Here is a 19,737-nt window from a genome sequence, read left to right on the forward strand (position 1 = left end):
CACACACACACACACACACACCTCGCCTTGCAAAGAGCTCAGACTGCTGTTGCATCAGGTGCCTTCTTGTTACAGACAAGACTTCTGGATTTCAGCACTTTAGGGCAGAGTGCTTCCAGCATCAAGCTGGCCCCACCCACCCATCTGTCCTTCCATCCGTCTGTCCATCCATCCGTCCGTCCATCCACCCATCACTCTTTCCACAGCTTACACATCCAGCAGGGCTGCCCCATCCTTGAGTGAGGCTCGACTCCACATGGGAGAGGAGGAGGCAGAGATTTGTGGCTTTATTCAACTGATTTAAGCAGCTGCACATAGTCAGCACCGTACGGAAGTTCTTCCTGGGGCAGAGCAATGAGCAGCAGAGGGAGAGCAGATGGTTGTCACATGTTGCCTGGTATCTGTCCTCTGAGACACCGCAGTGGGCACCAAGCGCTGCCCTCCTGCATGCATGTTCCTTTATTTACTTCTCAGCTCCTTTTATAACTTCTTCCCAGCCCCCTCCCCACTGAGCACCCAGCCCACCCTTCATTCCTCTTCCCAATTGGCTGCAGGAGCAAGACGGTCAGCATCTCACCCCACTTTGGGTGAGAATGAGCGGGAGCACGACCCGCCATGGTGCAGACATGCCGCTCAGGTCTAGAAGGTTCTAGAAGGTTCTCTCTTGCTTGCTCTTGGCCGGGTCCCGAACGATTTCAGCTTCTGCTCTTGCCATTTCCGACGTGCAAATGCTCTTCCTGCTTAGCCCCCAGCATCTTTGTCTTGCTGGCTGGTGCACAGCAGCGCGGCCGACACAATGAACAGAGTGTCTCCACTTCTGCAGCATGATGTGATCACACCTTTGCAAGTTGGGCTGTGGAAATGGATTCCACGTGTGTACTAAAGAGAAGAGCGTATCTTTCTCTGCTGGCAGAGCATGGTTTCTCTCTGATCAAGACCTCCAAGCTGCTGGGAGTTTGCGGGGAGAATATTACCTTGTGCCTGAGGATATAAGGCAGGGCAGGAACCACCGTTATCTGAACCACCGGTTCTCAGAATTCACTCACATTTGTGGTATGAGCTAAGGATGAGCCAGTAGGTTTCTGGGATGAGGTTTGGACCACTCAGTCTGCATCTGTTTCCGTGGGACTGTTCTGGGGAAATCTTCCTATGAAGAGAATTAGTTCCTCATCTGGCAACTGAAGGAATATTTTTTACATATGTCTTCATCTGTTTCCATCACAAACTTTGTTTTTCTTTTCTTTTCTTTTTTTTTTTTCAGACCACACCCGTTTGATGCTCAGGGGTTTCTCCTGGCTAAGCGCTCAGAAATTGCCCCTGGCTTTGGGGGGGACCATATGGGAAACCGGGGGATCGAACCAAGGTTGCAATCTTTCCTTGGCTAGCGCTTGCAAGGCAGACACCTTACCTCTAGCGCCACCTCGCCGGCCCCTTCTTTTCATTTCTTTATAAAATATATATTTTCTCTTTTAGTTCATTGGTAATACTAATAACAAAAAATGCAACCATTGAGGTAGTATGTTTTGGTAGGTCAAAACAGAAACCATCAAGTGGAACAAATTTTGTTTTGTTTTGAGCCACACTCAGTGGCACTCAGGGGTTCCTTCTGGCTCTGCACTAGAGAATCACTTATGGTGAGCACGGGGAGGAGGGTCCTATGGAAAATGCCAGGGATTAAACCCGGATCGGCTGAGTGCAAGGCAAATGCCCTTCCCACCGTGCTATTGCTCCGACTCCAGCCAAGAATAAATTCTAACTGATGAAAATAAAAGGCGATATTCCTCACAAAGGTATTCGTTGTATTTATATCATATGCTAGGTAGATTTTACTACTAGAAATATTTGATAAGTAGTTCACTTTTGCTGGTATTCCTTTCTAATACTTTTTAATCTCTGAACTCGGAGACATAGTAAGAACCCAAAACATATATCATTTCTCAAAGTGAATTTAAGTGAGAAAAGTTTTTGCTAGTTTTAGAATTTCATGATGGGGCCGGAGAGATAGCGTGGAGGTAAAGCATTTGCCTTGCATGCAGAAGTATGGTGGTTCAAATCTCGGCATCCCATATGTTCCCCCAAGCCTACCAGGAGCTATTTATGAGCATAGAGCCAGGAGTAACCCCTGAACGCTGCTGGGTGTGACCCAAAAACAAAAACAAATTTACATGTTTTATCAGGGCATGTGGCTAGAAGATTAATAGTATTTGTTTTTTGTTTTTGGGTGATACCCGGTGACACTCGGGGGTTACTCCTGACTATGCATTCAGACATTGTTCCTGGATTGAGGGACCATATGGAATGCAGGGGGATCGAACCGCGGTCCATCCTAGGCTAGCATGTGCAAGGCAGATGCCTTATGCCTTGTGCCACCATTCCAGCCCCAAGACTAATAGTTTTTTTAAATAGAATAAATTAAAATACTGTCTCTCCCAAGGCTCAGATCTTTTCCAGAAAGTGTTTATTCCTCAGTGATTTCCTGCATTTTTCTCTGGATGTGAAAGAAAACCATCTAAATGATGGTTTCCAACATCCCCCCCTTTGGCTCTGTAGCTGCAGGAGGCAACCTGGGAGTCTGGCATGAGAAGCGTTGGCTCTCTGTGGTTCCTCGTCCTTCTCCGCCCTCTCAAGGTTGCCCGTGTTTGGAGTGCAGTGAAAACAAAGCACACTAGGACACAGTATCCCTTGGTTTGTCTAAGTTGTTCTGTGGAAAGTCCGATTGCTCTGAGTTGCACGACTGAGATCCCCGGGAAGGGCAGTGCAGGCCAGGGAAGGGCAGGGCCTGGGTTCTTTCTTCGCTGGCCTCTGAGTGTGGCGTCTGAGATTACAGACCCTGTGGAATCAGCCCTGCTTTCCTGCTGCTTCTCTTGGATCTCTTGGGTAACAATTTTGTTATTGTTGTTTTTGCCTCCCCAAGGCCAAACTGTGAATTTTCTTCCTTTTTTGGGGGGGTTGTCCAGTTCATGGTGCTCAGGGGACCCTTTGGGTGTTGGGAATGAACTTAATCATCTGCCATGCTGTGCTCTGGCCCAGCCCCTAAGTTGTGGGTCTGAACCTGATTCTGCTGGCGGTGGGGCCGTTTCTCTTAGGGAGAAGCAGCCAGGTCATGCTCGGGAAGGACATGGATGCCTGCAGAGGGCGCTTGGGGTCCCTTGTGTCCCTCAGACCCCATGGCAGCCAGGGGTGAAGCAAAGCTTGGGAAATGGGTTTTTGTTTTGGTTTAATTGGAGAGAATCCCACACGTGAGTTTCTGGACATGGGGCAGCGCCAGAAGACCCGGCCAGACTGCGATTCCCAGGACACCAAAGCTGCCTTGTCTCCTGCCCATGGCACAGAGATGGGGTGAGGATGTGTGTGAGGCTGTGAGCAAGTGAGGAGGGATCCAGGCCAGACCAGGGAGGCAGCTGCAAGGCTGCTCCGGCCTGACCTTCCAGCCCCATCCTGGTTCTGCTCTGGAAAGACACTGAGGCCCGGCCAGTGGGCATTACCCCCTATTTCCACAGGGAGCAGCTCTGCGGGGCCGCCCCAGAGTCCTGAGAGAGTCCAAGGCCCTAGCACTAACCCTGAAGGTCATCGTGCCTAGCTGGATGCCCCCCTTTCAGTATTTCCAAGGGTGAGAGGCATGGCCCCCATCAGCGTGACTTAAGTCCTCCAGGAAGTGTGTTCCCACAAGCTGGTTTCGGGGTACAGGTCTCTTCCCCACTCTATCACAAAGCCTCAGCCCAGGGTGTCAGGTTTTCTCTTTCCCATCAGGTGAAGCAACCTGGAGGTCAGGCCACGAAGGCTGTGTGGCATTTGGGCCACAAGCCTAGAGGCACATCCTGGGCCAGGAGCCTGGCTTGGCTGTGTCCAGCACCACATGCTGGCCAGTGATGGGGTGCCTTGGCTTGTGGAAAGATGGTGTCAGACAGAGCTGCTGCTTTGTGGGGCCTCAGGACAAAGAGGGAGCAGGGATGGGACCCTGAGTCCAGGTCTGTGCTCGAGATCCAGCTGGGTCTGTCTCTGTGCAGGAGCCAATGAGCATTATTTTATCTTTGACTGAGGTTATATTGACTGATGAAGTTGTGTTTGAAGGCCAGAGAAATAGCAGGAAGGACATTTGCCCGGCATGTAACTGAACCAGGTTCAATCTCTGACATCCCAGAGAGTTCCCAGGGCACCACCAGGAGTCATTTCTGAGCTCAGAGACAGGAGTAACTCCTGAGCGCTACTGGGTGTGGCCCAAAAAGGAAGGAAGCGAGGGAGAGAGAGAGAAAGAGAGAGAAAGAAAGAAAGAAAGAAAGAAAGAAAGAAAGAAAGAAAGAAAGAAAGAAAGAAAGAAAGAAAGAAAGAAAGAAAGAAAGAAAGAAAGAAAGAAAGAAAGAAAGAAAGAAAGAGAGAAAGAGAGAGAAGGAGAGAGAGAAAGAGAAAGAAAGAGAGAGAGAAAGAAAGAAGGAAGGAAGGAAAGAAGGAGAGGAGAGAAAGAAAGAGAGAGAGAAAGAAAGAAAGAAAGAAAGAAAGAAAGAAAGAAAGAAAGAAAGAAAGAAAGAAAGAAAGAAAGAAAGAAAGAAAGAAAGAAAGAAAGAAAGAAAGAAAGAAAGAAAGAAGAAAGAGAGAAAGAAAGAAAGAAAGAAAGAAAGAAAGAAAGAAAGAAAGAAAGAAAGAAAGAAAGAAAGAAAGAAAGAAAGAAAGAAAGAAAGAAAGGAAGGAAGGAAGGAAGGAAGGAAGGAAGGAAGGAAGGAAGGAAGGAAGGAAAAGGAAGGAAGGAGGAAGGAAGGAAGGAGAATGGAAGGAGGAGGAAGGAAGGAGAAAGGAAGAAAGAAAGGAGGAAGGAAGGAAGGAGAAAGGAAGGAAGAAGGAAGGAAGGAGAAAGGGAGGAAGGAGGAAGGAAGGAAGGAAGGAGGAAGGAAGGAAGAAAGGAAGGGAAGGAGGGAGGGAGGGGGAAGGAAGGGAGAAAGGAAGGGAGGGAGGAAGGGAGGGAGGAAGGAAGGAAGGAAGGGAGAAAGGGAGGGAGGGAGGGAGGAAGGGAGGGAGGAAGGAAGGAAAAAGGAAAGGAAAGGAAAGGAAAGGAAAGGAAAGGAAAGGAAAGGAAAGGAAAGGAAAGGAAAGGAAAGGAAAGGAAAGGAAAGGAAAGGAAAGGAAAAAGGAAGAAAAAATGGTGTTTGTGGGCACAAGTTGCTCCATACACACTTCCTGCATCCCACATTGTCCAAGGGGTCTGGCTGGTCCTCTTTGTGACCATCTATCAACAGGTGACTGCTCTGAGCAGGTGAGAGTTGCAGGGGGGAGGTGGGGAGGATACATGGCAAGTGGATGAAGGAAGCACTTCCTTGGGCCTTGGGCGGGAGAGAGGAGAGGCACTGAGGAACCCGCTGAGAGGTTGGGGTGAAGCACTGCAGGACAGCTCCATGAGGTTTCCTGGGCTGGGCCAGGGCTGCCACGAGGGAGAAGCTACTTGTCCTGCCCACAGCTCCCTTTGGGGGCAACTTAGAAGAGTCCCCAAGACTCAGGAGAAGAGGAGGAATCGTGAGGGACGGAGAAGGACCAGGCACGGTGGCTGGGGCCACTTCTGATCTTGCACGGCGCCATTTCCAAAGCCGCTTTATGACAAATAGTTTGTTTCATCTTCTTCACAGGCTGCGATGACATCGCGGCTAATAGGATTATGCCCATCCATAATTCATGAGCAGAATAATGGCTCACCCACACGGCGACCAGCAGGGAAAGTGGTTCCTAATGAGCTGGGGTGCGTCTTAAGGCGCAGAGACAAGGGGGCACACAGAGGAACATGACAGGGTTGGGTCATGCGGGCTGAGCTCCTGCCACACCAGGCATTGTGGGAGCAGCTGTGGAGGTGGGGAAGGGGGGCTTAAGCCCTAGAACAGGGCTGCCCCTCGCACCATGGAGACACACAGGAATCCAGCAGTGACCAGCCCTTTCCCGGGTGTGAGGCCCCGTTGGGACCCTCGTCTCATGGGCCTACAGGCACCAGAGACAGAAGGAGCAGAGCGGTGGGTGGGACTGTCTGACTGCAGGGTTTGGTCCACAGAATCCAGGGGCCCTCCCAGCAAGCAGGACTCCCCGAAACAATGCCTTTGCCCTCTAACAAACAGCCCATAGGCACACTCTGTGTGTATGTGTGTGAGGTGAGGTTGTGTATATCTGTGTGTGGACAGCTGGGCTCTGTGCCCATCTCTCCCTGCTTCTCCCACCCCCCTCATTCCAGTTTGCCATTAAAGTGGTCAAGGAAGACACTCGGAACATCCCTTTCATCTCAGTGCCACAGTCAAGAATCTGACAGGATTAAACTTGGCAGTAATGCAACTAGCTATGGAGTGGGTCTGGGCAGCCTGAAGGCGTGTGCTGGGCACTGGACACGGGGCTCAGGTGCAGAAGGGCACCAGCAGGAGGAAGAGACTTGTCCTGTGGAGAACGTACCCTGGGGCAGGCTGGTGTCCTGCCCCTGCTCTGCCCCCAATGTCACACTCAGGCTCTCTCTCGCCATCAGTTCATGGGGTGGGGGGAGATCTGCCTTCCTCAGGGATGTTCCAGGGCAGTGAAATCCCAAGGGGGTGCACCAGGGGGAGGGGAGACGCTGGCATGTGCCTGAGCTCTGGCTATGGTTAATGGCGTGAAGGGATGGAGAGAGGCGGGTCAGCCGCCTCACTGCCATGTAGAAGGAGAATTGGATGGAAGTATTGACACTGCAAACCCTCAGCTCCAGGTGCTTTTATGCTGTCTGCATGGAGGTGGATGTGTGTATGGCCTGGACCCTATGGGGGCACACGCCAAGGTGGACAGGCTCTGTCACAAAGAGCCTAGGGCCCCCCTGGCCACCTCCATGCTGTTTTGCAATCCCCATCACCACCAGGGCTGATCCAGCTTGTATACACCTCATCCACACACCAAGACTCAGGACATGCAGCAGTCAGGAAAAATGAAATTTCAGGCCACAGGAAAGGTACAAAATGAAATCAATCTTTCAGGATTACGGGGGACTCAGACTTAAAGTGACACCGGAGTGGAAAGCATTTCTCTGAGATGAAAGACTCAAGATCCATCTCCCCGGTTGGAGAGAGAAATGAGGCGGGCTGGTCCAATGACGCCCCCCCCCAAAACATAACCCACCCACGGCCCTGCTGAGCGAGGCTTCCGGGAAGTCGCTGGGGAGATGCTCCCCATTTCTCTTCAGGAAAGACCTGATCGGATCAGAGCTGTGCTTGTTTTTCATTTCAGGAGGAGCGAAGACAGGCTCTCAGGAAGGATGAATGGAAATTACAACAGAATCTTCCAGGCCCCCTAGAGATGGGGTAGACCCAGATGGGGCGGGAATAGGCAAGACGTGGACCCTCATCCTGGACTTGGCACTCCCCAGACCCAGATCCCCTTTTGCTGCTTTGTCAGGAGGGTAAACATCAGCTATATTAGGTGCCCATGTCCCCCAAGAACTACCCCCCAGTTCAGCAACAGGTCTGTCAGCATCCACAAGGGGTCTGCAGGCCCCTTGGTGGCCTGTCACTCCCACTCTTGCTTGGAAGACATTTGTGGGGAGACACGATGCTTTCTGTTCAAAGATGAGGAAATGAGACAGGGCGGCAGTGAGGGACAAGCAGGGCAGCTGCATACAGACATGAGGCAGTGTTCATAATCTTTGGAGGTTAGATCAAGACCCCCCTGCTCCTGGCACTGGTGGTGACTCCAAATCCCACATCCTTTCATTTTTTTCTGGAGCTTTTTTAATTTGGCTTTTGGGTCACATCTGGTGACCCTCGGGGGATACTCCTGACTTTGCACTCAGAAATCGCTCATGGGACGCCAGGGAATGAACCCAGGTCCATCCTGGGCAACTGCGTGCAAAGCAAACGCCTTACTATCACTCCGGCCCCAATTTTCTGGAACTTTTGAGATTCAGCCGTGCTTCTTCTGTAAACAACTCCAGCCTCATCTTTCTTGCCCAAAGACCATGTATGATCATTTATCTCCTGCCACTCTTGGGCACTGCTGCCCAGAGACCCCAACACAAGAAGAGATGCAGCGAAGGCAGCTGTGAAGGGTCAGAGGTCGGGGGTCAGGGGGCACTGCTGGCTCTGCCGAAAGATCTTGCAAGGATGACCCCAGCGTGTGGGTGGGCAATGCCTTGCCCGCCACCGTGCAGGCTCTTCTGGAGGGAGGGACGGCTGGGACTCCTGCCCCTGCTGCGTGGCGGCCAGAACAACAGCAGGAATGATCTCAAAGTCCACCCAGCAGGCAAGCAGAAGAAGGGGGCGCCGAGCCCCGAAATTACTCCCGCCAGGCCTCGGGCTCAGGTCCCACACGGGGCTCTGCAGCTTGTCGGAAAATCCGTGCTTGGAATTAGGAGAAAATTTTTGATCACTGCTCAGCTGGCTGCTATGAAAATGTTGCTATATTTCATCTTTACATCCTTCGGCGGCGTGTGCCCATGTGTGTGCGTGTCTGCATGTGTGTTTACATGTGCGGGCGTGTGGATTGTATGCACACATCAAAAAAATCAGGCGCATGCCAGGTGCCCCCAAAACCTGCAAACCCACTCCGTGAGCGCCTCAGACTCACTGGTGTGACCTCCCTGGGCTAATCCGGTGGCAGTTTCCAACACTGTGGTGACCTGGTATTAGGCCAAGACCGGGCCAGTGCAGAGCATGAGATCCTGGACGCGGTGGAACCCACAGTCACTGCCACCCCATCAGAGCCGAATGCCACAGTATCCACATCTCTCCCATGGGGCTAGAGCACAAAACTGCAGTTTCCAGCCAAGCTCACGTGTGATCTCACCTCTTATGTGGCCCCATCCGTCCGTGAGGCCAGACCCCAGAGGTTATTGAGGTGGCGGTTGGGAGAGACAGTGAACGGACCTGGGAGGCTCTGCCGGGAAAGGGCCAGGCTCTGTTCTTGATGGTGGCACCAAGACCCAGGCACCTCCCGGGACCCTGAGGCTGGACTCAGCAGCGACCCAAATACCCATTCACCAGGACCCTCCTGCACCCCAGTGTGGCCCCGCAGCACCAGCCTGTTTGCCTTCCAGAAGGTGCAGTCACCACCGAGCTTTGAGCAGCTCTGCTAGGTTTCGCCCGGAGGTTCTGAAATTGCATTTGGGCTGTGATCACATTCCGCAGTGTTCCGCGATGTTCCCTCAGGAAATTAAAACCATCCTTCAGAGGAGACACGGGTCCCGCTGGCCAGGACACGAAGGCCTGAGCCCGCAAGGCAGTGGGAGGGGTGGGAGGGAAGCTTCACATAGGAGCAAAGGCTGGCAGGGACCCCTGGAGCCTGTGTCCCCTATAACATACCCTCTGCTTTGGCCTGGTGCCCATTGTCAGGGCTCCGTTTGGTGCCAGCTGTCTCTGCAAACCCACTACCTCTGGTTCTGCGGGATCCGGGCTGGGCCAAGCGGTGCTCCCCCCCACCTTGAGTCTCTGAGACCTTGCAATGAAGTTGGGATCCCAGGTCAGGAGATGGTGAACAGCATGCCCCCTGCACCCACTTCACCAAGAAGCCCTGATGCCCAGCACCGGCCTTGCTAGCCTGAAGAAAGAGACATGGCAGTGAGTGTAAGTCCCTGTGCTCAGCCCAAGGACAGCCAAAACGTGAGGCAGACACAGAGCCCCCCCCCCACCCATGCACACCCACCCCCGGCACCCACCTGCTCTGGGCGGGGCCCTTCCTGCGGCACTCAATGACTGCGGGCGCCGACTTGGTGGCCTGGTCCCGCGTGTCAGTGATCTCCCAGAGGCCGGGGCTGCTGTTCGTCACCTGGACAATGCTCACACCCTTCTTCACCTTCACCCTGGGGAGACAGGAAGGGTCTCAGAGGGCGGTGGGAAGGCCGGGGGACTGGTTCAGCATTCGCCTGGTGGTCGGCAGGACCCCATCCCCGTCTGGCCCCGCTGGCCTCTCAAGAGTCTCAGACACGGAGCACTGTAGAAGGAGCTGAACAAAGTTCCTGTGAGCTGGGTCTCTGGGGGAGAGAGTGGCTGTTACCAAAATCTGCACTAGGACTCCTCATTTTCCTTCTGTGGGTGTGTGTGGTTTGGAGTGTACGGGCCACATACTGAGGTGCTCAGGGTTGACTCCCACCTCGTGCTCAGGACTCGCTCATGTTGAGGCTATGGAAACCCTTTTGGGCGCCAGGGATCAAATCAGTGTCTGTGTGTGGAGGGCCAGCTCCTTAACTCTGTTCCCTCTCTCCCGCCCAGCACCCACAATTTTTGATGTGCCCATTTGTCATTTGGGACCAGGAGGCATCCGTCGAGTCGCCCTCTGACCTCCCCAACCCTCGGGCTCACTTGGGGAGATTAAGCTGCTTCCACTTTGCAGGGACTCGATTAAATTACTAGTTAAATAAATGTCAATTTTCGATGGCCGGTCGCTGCTTTATCAGGGTGAACTCCACTAAGTGCTTCTACTTCCCGGGCTCAGGATTTTATTGAATCAAACCTGCTTTAAACACACCGGCCGCTGGCTTGGGCCAGTGACCTTTCTGTTTCATGGAGGGATGGACACAGCCTTGCTCACAGGCGATGGTGTATCCAGTGGCTTCGCTCTTAAATCCTTACATTTTACGCAGATGTGAGTGCTGGAATCCCAGTGGCCTCCGCTGACCCTTTCAGCAAAGCCCATTTATCCCCATGAAGTGCCAATATCTGTTGCCAACAGTTTTTGGTTTTTGGGTCATACCCGGTGACGCTCAGGGGTCACTCCTGGCTCTGTGCTTAGAAATCGCCTCTGGCAGGCACAGGGAACCATCTGGGATGCCGGGATTCGAACTCCCATCCATCCTGGGTCAGCTGTGTGCATGGCAAACGCCCTACCACTATGCTATCTCTCTGGCCCTCGGTTGCCAAGTTTTATAGAAACAAGAGTCTAAATGGGGAACCTGGTTCCTAAGGGCCAATTCGCTCTGGATCAGAGGCTGGATGTGAGAAATCCACCTTCACAGAGAAGAGAATTCTGTTAGAGGGGATCTGCTTTGAGGGGCAAAAGGTTCATGATACAGAGCTTGGCCAGTGGTGGCCCAGCTGTGAGCGGGACCACAGACTGGGGGTTACTCCCGGCAGTACCCCACGGGGGGGGGGGGTGAACATGGCTTGTGTTCATGGTTCTGAGAATCTCAGGGCTGTGCACATCAGAATTTTGAAACCGTTAAGATTATCCTTAAAACACGCTCAGCTGGGTTCACTCCCGCTCATCCTGCTCCCGATGCTGATTTTTCCCTTTGTTTATGACAACTGAGCCACTCAGGCTCATTAACGAAGGTTTTATCACCTACTTGTGGTCCAGTAAACACAGGCTACACTGACGGCTTCATTACCCAGAGACAAACACAGCGAGTGTCAGAGAGATGCAGCTGTACTTTCATTTATTCCAACAGTGGATCAGCCATGGAGACGGGAAAGGGAACCTTCTCCCACAGAGTCGTGGTGCCCAGGCACAGGGAAAAATGTCACTGTGGTGAGAAAACATCCTGCTAGAGGCACCAATGCCTCTGTCTACGTCTGTCATCTCTCTATGATCTATGTATTATTCAACCCATCCACTCATCCATACATCCATTCATCTTTTTTCATCTGTCCATCCACCTGTCCCTATCTATCTATCTACCTATCTATCTATCTATCTATCTATCTATTCGTCCATTGATCCATTAATCAACCCAACAGCCCATCATCCATCATTTATCCCCACCATTCATTCATCCATCCACCCACACACTCACCCATTCATCATCTACCTATCCACATACCCATGCACTTATCTATCAACCAATCAATGCAGCATCCATTCATCCAACCAACCATTCATCCACACATACACTCATCTATACATCCACCTACATACTATCCATCCACCCATCTATTCATTCACCCACTCACCATCCATTCATCCACCTATCCACCATCCATTAATCCACTCATCATCCACCTATCCATCCATCCACCCACCATCAACCCACTCACCCACTCACCCATCCATTCACCCACCCTTCCATCCATTCACCCACCATCCATTCATCCACCATACATCCATTCACCCACCCATCCATCCATCCACCATCCATCTATCCACTCACCATCCATCCATCCACTCAGCAACCATCCATCTACCCACCATCCATCCACCTATCCATGATCCATCCATTCACCCACTATCCACCCACCCACTCACCCATCTATCCACCTATCCATACTCCCATGCACTGATTCATTAACCAAACTATTCAGCATCTACCCTCACACCCATCTATTCACCCATCCATCCACTCACCCACCACCCATCCATCCATCCACCTATCCACTGTGGATCCATCCATCCATCCACCCACCCACTATCCATCCATCCATCATCCACCATCCATCCACCCACCCACCCATTCATTCACCTATCCACCATCGATCCATCCATCAACTCATCATCCATCCATCCACACACCCACACTCATCTACCCGCCCACTCATCCATCCATTCACCTATTCACACACCCATACATTGATCCATCAACCAACCTATTCAACATCCACACAACCATCCATCGGTTCACACACCCACCCACCATCCACCCACCCACCATCCACCTATCCATCAACCCTCTATTCTCTCTCTCCATCAAGGGGAGAATGGGACCTCCTTGTTCTCTCCCCTCAGTGAATCATCAAATAAACCCACAACTGTTTCCTGCAGTAGAGACAAAGGATGCTGACCCTGTGATACAAACCATCCTCGGTCACCTTCAACACCCCCAAATACAGAGACTCAGTGAGCACTCAGAGCAGAGTCCTGAAGTCACGGAGCACTCCCACAAAGCGCTACCTCCAATCTCCTCTGAAAGAGTCTCCCTTTCCGATGCTCAAATATTTGATAGACAGCGTGGAAAGGAGCAGTCTCAGAGCAACACACCCGCCCACACAAAAACGGGAGGATAAAGTGGATCCTGGGGAAGAAAATCTGCATTTACCACCAAAATGTCAACTTAACTCTGGGCTTTTTTTTTTTTGTCTTTACACTTCTTCATATTTTCTGAAAAGAACATATTGTTTTTACAATCGTAAAAGAGATTTAGTATAATCCATTCTAAACAGATCAACTAAAAATACTGTTAAAGATATACAAAAGTATTCCATTTCCTTGATTCATTGAATATGAGATAAAGCCCTCTTCATTTTCTCCAATTAGCATAGGAAGAAAATATGGAAGATGCCCAAGTCTCAGGAGCGTGCCCAGATGTAAGTGGGCATAAACTGTATCCAAAAACTATTTCCAAAAACGTTCGTCACAAGGTTGCTTTGAATGTGCATTTCCCCAAAGCCATAGATCAAGTGCATGTCATTGTGTCTGGGCAAATGCTGCCTGCCTGAGTGTCTCAGAATGCCCAGAGAAATGGAGCCTTCGGGAGCACTTTCTCGAGAGCCACGTCCCAGGAAGCCTGGTCCAGGGAGACTGAGAGGCACAGGGACCCGCAAAACTCTGGAGTGAATGTCTGGAGTGCAGGGGGCTAGGCTCTCTGTGGGAGATGCTGAGTCACCCCCCACCCCCGGTTCTCAGGAGAGCAGTGTCTCCCTACCCTCCTGGGTACTGCTGCGTAGACAGGTTTGAACCTACTTCTTTTTGTTTTTTTTTTTTTGTTTGTTTGTTTGTTTTTGTTTTTGTTTTTGGGTCGGACCCGGCGGTGCTCAGGGGTTACTCCTGGCTGTCTGCTCAGAAATAGCTCCTGACAGGCACGGGGGGGGGGGGGGGGGACGGACACACCATGTGGGACACCGGGATTCAAACCAACTACCTTTGGCCCTGGATCGGCTGCTCGAAAGGCAAACGCCGCTGTGCTATCTCTCCGGGCCCTGAACCTACTTCTTTAGTTACAAGAAACTCGCACAAAGCAGAACTTGGATGCCCAAAGGTTCTCAGGGCTGCCTTGAGCAGGTCTTGGAATCAGTGTTTCCCCCGTCAAGAATGAGTCAGCACTCCAAGGGTCCATGGGACGGGACAGTCAATGCAACACCCGAGTCCCCCCTACAGATGTCTCCCCATTTAACTCCCCCAATAAGAGGCTGTCCTCGGGGGACGACACCACTGGGGGTGCTCAGGGCAGGACCTGGGGGCAGGCCATGCCCTGTCATGTATTTTTATGCCCCGTGCACTTCCACATCCACATGTTTCCACATAGTCCTACAAGCTTCCACACACTCACAGTGCTTCAACATACTCCCACATGCTTCTACATACTCTCACATTCTTATACATACCTCCACATGCTTTTACACACTTCCATGTTTCCACATGCACCCATATACCCCTACATGATCCCACATGCCTCACAGACTCCTGCATGCCTCCACATATTCACACACATGCTTCAACATACTCCCGCATGCTTATATACTGTCGCATGATTCTGCATACTTCCACTTGCTTCAAAATACTCCCAGATCTCCACATGTCCCCACACATTCTTACATATTCCTGCATGCTTCCACACACTTTAACATGCTTACACATACTCCCACATAGAATTACATACTCCCACATTTATGACATTATTCTACACACTCCCACATGCTTCCACATGTCTTCCCACATTCTACATGCTCCCGCATGCATTCATATAGTCCCACATGCTTGCATATTTCCACATGCTTCTTTCTATACATGCTCATGTGCTTTAACATACTACCACATGCTTCTTCATATTCCCACACACTTTAACACATTCCCACATGCTTCTACACACTTCCACATGCTCCCAGACCCTCCCGGACACCCCAGGGTTCCCTCAGTTGTGGCTCTGGACAGCAACCAGCTCCACACAGGTTGCCAGGTACAGCCCTGTCTGCACGCCACTCACAGGTGATTTCATGGTGAATAAAAACATGGGGAGGGGGCAGGGGCCCTGGATGCAGGGAGGAAACCACGGGGGTGAAGGTCCTTTCACAATCTCACTTCTGAGAGCACAGTTCCCTGCTGGATTCGAAGCACTTTGGGATTTTTTTTGGTTTTTGCGTCACACCCAGCACTGCTCAGAGGTTCCTCCTGGCTCTATGCTCAGAAATCGCTCCTGGCAGGCTCGGGGGACCCTACGGAATGACGGGATTCAAACCACTGTCCTACATGCAAGGCAAATAAATGCCTTACCTCCATGCTATCTCTCCGGCCCCACACTTTGGGATTTGTTCATTTGGTTGGTTGGTTTTAGGGCCACACCCAGTGGTGTTTATGGGTTACACCTGGCTCTGTGCTCAGGAATCACTCCTGGCAGGCTCAGGGGATCCTATAGGCTGCCGAGGATCGAAATCAAATTGGCTGTGTGCAAGAAAAAACTTTCCCACTTGTGCTATTACTCAGGCCCCAAAAACTCATTGTTTTAGAAACACACAGACATCTGCTTCCTCCCAAACCTGGGTTCTGCGTCTTTTCTCTCCCCAGTAGGGTCACTGCTTGGTTTCTTACAAAGCATGTTGCAAGTACTGGTTCCCCATTTCTGACTGAAAGCCCATCGGCCCCTCTTCTCTGCAGCTGAGACGCCATCTGCACCCACCGCCCCTCGACCATGAGTCCCCAGGTGCAGCTTTCACACCTTAAGTCAGGTGTAGCAGCTGACGGAGGGACTCCCGAGGCCTGTGACTCTGGCTTTTTTGGTGCCCAGCACTGAGAGCAGCTGGTGTTTTCTGCACTGTCTCCTGGCACCCCGGTGACTCAGCCCAGGGTCAGCAAAAGCCCAGAAAGGAGCAGCTATAAGGGGACATAACTCACAGAACAGTACCAGAGACCCACAAACAGACCTCAGGGGGGGACGCCCGGACCTTATGCAGGCCCACGAGCAGACGAAAATGAAGCCCATTTGTCTGTCTCCGTGCGAGGAGCAGCTCGGCGAGGAAAGCCTCTGCAGAGGTGAGGGACGTCCTCGTTCAGATCAGAGTATTAAAAGTATAAATCTCAGGAGGTTCAGGCTGAATTTAATTCTTCAAGGGCAGGAGTGCCCCTCCCGCCCCCGTTAGGATTCCATTTGCCAAGCATCAGGGGCTGTGAATGGGGCAGGGTGCTCGGGAGCCCCCAGAATTTAAATGAGAGAGGGGCCAGAGAGATAGCACAGCGGTAAGGCATTTGCCTTGAATGCAGCCAACCCAGGATGGGCACAGTTTGATTCCTGGCATCCCATATGGTCTCATGTATTTGCCAGGAGCGATTTCTAAGCACAGAGCCAGGAGTAACCCCTGAGTGCCACTGGTGTAGCCCCAAAACAAAAACAAAGAAATAAAATAAAATAAAATAAAAACACAGCCTTGCATGCTGCCAACCCAGGATGGACCTGGGTTCGATTCCCAGCATCCCATATGGGTCCCCCGAGCTTTCCACGGGAGATTTCTGAGCAGAGCCAGGAGTAACTCCTGGCCCCAAAACCAATCAATTAATAAATAAATAGATAAATAGATAAATAAATAAATAAATAAATAAATAAACTGCTTTAAGAAAAGAATTTAAACGAGAGGCTGGCCTGCGCCGTGCATTAATTCAGAGCCCAAACAGACTGTCTCCCAGAAATAGATGCATCAGTGTGTTTCTGCGGCTTCTGGATAGATGAGACACAGGTTCCATGCAAATTATGGAGTAATATTTCTTAAGTGATATATTCAGCGACGATTGGGTCTGTGTAACCCATAAAACATATCCATATTCATGTGAATTCTCTTTGCTTTGCCCATGGATTATTGAAAGAGATATAGACTTCTGAGGGATGTTTTATGGTTAGATATCGATATTTCGGATGGGATAAAACAAGTATTTATGAGTCAGTAAACACAATTTATGGAGGATTTCAGCTTCATCCAAGCTCAGGATCCTCCCCCAAATCCCAAGATCCAGCTCCCGGAATGCGGTCAGAGCAGGCCACTTGGGCACAGGGGTGGTGGATGCCCAGAGACAGGGAGGGGCTGTCCTAGCTCCAATGTGAAGGTGGCCCTGGGCTGGCCATGAGCCAGAGGGCAGCTGAATGAAAGGTGGGTGGTAATTAGTGTCCCTGGAGCTGAACCCAGAGGTCGGGCCATTATTGGTGAGCGCCAGGCTCTCTGCCCAAGGCCAACACTGCCTCCTGCACCTGCCAGGAACCACTGGACAAGCACCCAGGCTGCATGAACAGAGGCAAGCCAGGTCTACACTGCACTCCAGCCAGCACGAGGGCTCCTACCGGTAAACGGAACTGACACATACCCCTGCACACCCCGAAACTCTGGCTCTGGGCAACGTGGCTGGCCCCTTTCACCGAGGTTGGGGAGGGGACTTCTCTCTCTCTCTCTCTCTCTCTCTCTCTCTCTCTCTCTCTCTTTCTCTCTCTGGTTTTAGGGCCACACCCGGTGACACTCAGGGGTTACTCCTGGCTCTGCGCTCAGGAGTCACTCCTGGCAGGCTCGGGGGACCATATGGGATGCTGGGGATCAAACCCAAGTCGGTCCAGGTTCGGCTGCATGCAGGCCCAATGCCCTACTACTGTTATCTCTCCAGCCCCTAGAATTATTTTTCTTTATTACAATAAAGCTGTATAAATTAGCTGTATAAATAACAGCTAACTGGAATCTTATTTGTTCAAAAAAGTAAATAAAATAAAACATACTATTTAGATTCTTAGATAAGCTTAAAGAAATATGTAAATGTAGATAAGATGTTTGAAGTAAAGGTAGTTTTTTTCCATAGCCTTTTAAAATGATGAAAAGTCCAAAATCTCTGGAATTTTATTTAATTATTTTGAATCACACCTAGCAGCACTTAGGGGTTCTTCTTGGCTCTGTGCTCAGAAGTCATTCCTGGCAGGCTCGGGGGACCATATGGGACGCCGGGGATCGAGCCGAGGTCCGTCCTGGGTCAGCCGCGTGCAAGGCAAACATCCAACCACTGTGTTATCACTCCAACCCCTCTCTTGCTTCTCTCACTCACATCACTGCTACTCAAGGGAACCCGGCAGCTCTGGACTCAGTATGAAAACATCACCTTGTTTCTTCGTGAAGTGCTGTCGAGTGGAGAGCTGATTCCGCTGTGACTCACAGCAGCTTCGGCTCAACTAGACGATCGGCCTGGAGAGTCTAAACCTGCCTGTGCTGGAATAGGGGGGCTGGGATCAGCTTCTGCCACCGTTTATCCTAATTCTCTTCGTCTTGACAGACAGGGACAGATGGTTAAACACACACACACACACACACACACACACACATACACATGCACAACACAACACTGCAATTGTCTGAAAGTTCCAAATATGCAAAATAAACCTGTTTCCTCCCGGTGCTCATCGTATGAGTAAGGGCCCTGAAGTTGGTCACGAGTGTCAAAGTGAGAGAGGCCAGTAGTGAGACACAAGATCAGCTGCTGGCTCCAGGCAGCTGGGCAGAAGGGCACCATGCTGGGCACAGATGCAGGAGATTTCTACCAGGGACCTGGGATGATACCACAAGGTGGGCAACTGGAAATCGGGGTCCTGGAGGGTGCCTGGGATGAGTGACACGAGGCCCCCACCAGGCCCTGTCATGTTGGAGGGATGGTCACTGGCAGTCCGGCAAATGTGATTTATTTTATTTTATTGATTGATTGATTGATTGGTTTTTAGGTCGCACCCAGTGTGGCTCAGGGCTTACTCCTGGCTCTGCACTCAGAAATTACCCCTGGCAGGCTGGGGGACCATATGGGATGCCGGGAATAGAACTGGGTCCCTCTCTCTCGGTTTGGCCGCATGCAAGGCAAATATCATACTGCTGTGCTTTCTCTCTGGCCCCCGAGGGCTGTGATTTAAATGGCCTCCCCAGTGCTCCCCTCTGCCGCCCTGGGTCCTTCCATGGCCCGATCAGCCATAGCTGGGGGACGCCCTGTTCTTGCTGCCTGCATATTTGGGGGGCTCTGGTTTCAAGCCCTTAATCAGCCAGAGACAGTGACCCCTCCTATGTCCAATGTGGTTCCCATCGCGAGGGGATGGTGCCCTGCTGTGCCCGCTGCTTCGTTTGAGGGACACACAGCCATGCTCAGGGGTTCCTCCTGGCACTGTACTTGGGAGTGACGCATGGCAGCGCTCAGAGAACCATATGTGGTGCTGGGAATTTGAACCTGGTCCCGGTGCTAGTAAATGCTCCACTCCCTGCACCATCTCTCCGCCCCGCATCTGGCAGTTTGTATCAAGGTTGGGTTTATTACAAGGTACCAGGACAAATCTATCTGATGCTGATAACGAAGGATGTCTTTGCGGGGCCAGAATGATAGCACATCGGTAGGGTGTTTGCCTTGCATGAGGCCAACCTGGGAAGGACCCAGGTTGAATCCCTGGCATCCCTATGGTCCCCCGAGCGATTTTTGAGCACAGAGCCAGGAGGAACCCCTGAGCACAGCTGGATATGACCCAAAAAAAAAATAAACAAAAAAATAAAAAAGTAATTAAAGGTGGTTCACTGTGCTCCTTAATGGCCCAAAGAAAGAAAGAAATCACCAGTTATAAAATTTAGACTGAGGGGCTACAGCAATAGCCCAGTAGGAGGGTGTTTGCCTTGCACATGGCCAACCCAGTATGACCCGTGTTAAATCCTAGTATCCCATATGCCCATATAGTCCACCAAGCCTGCCAGGAGTGATTTCTGAGCACAGAGCCAGGAGTAACCCCTGAGCTCACTGGGTGTGGCCCAACCCCCTACACCCTCCTCCCCCAAAAAAAGAATGTCTTTGCTTTTCCGTGTTACTGTTGCTGGTAGGAGCTCTGCCCACCCCTGCTGCTGGGTCCTGGGTGGG

At 51.3% G+C, this 19,737-nt stretch overlaps 1 protein-coding gene across 1 annotated transcript in view; it reads right to left on the bottom strand.

Moving 5' to 3' along the window:
* The window catches only part of LOC126002013 (transmembrane protein 132D-like), a 44,031-nt gene extending 34,266 nt beyond the window's left edge, over positions 1-9,765 (bottom strand). Inside the window, exon 1 of the mRNA XM_049769214.1 lies at positions 9,635-9,765. The gene's annotated coding sequence lies outside the window, so the exon portion shown is untranslated. The remainder of the gene's footprint in view (positions 1-9,634) is intronic.
* Positions 9,766-19,737: the final 9,972 nt, after the last annotated feature.

The sequence above is a fragment of the Suncus etruscus genome, chromosome 2 (genome assembly GCF_024139225.1).
Source record: "Suncus etruscus isolate mSunEtr1 chromosome 2, mSunEtr1.pri.cur, whole genome shotgun sequence".
NCBI classification, from domain to species: Eukaryota; Metazoa; Chordata; class Mammalia; order Eulipotyphla; family Soricidae; genus Suncus; species Suncus etruscus.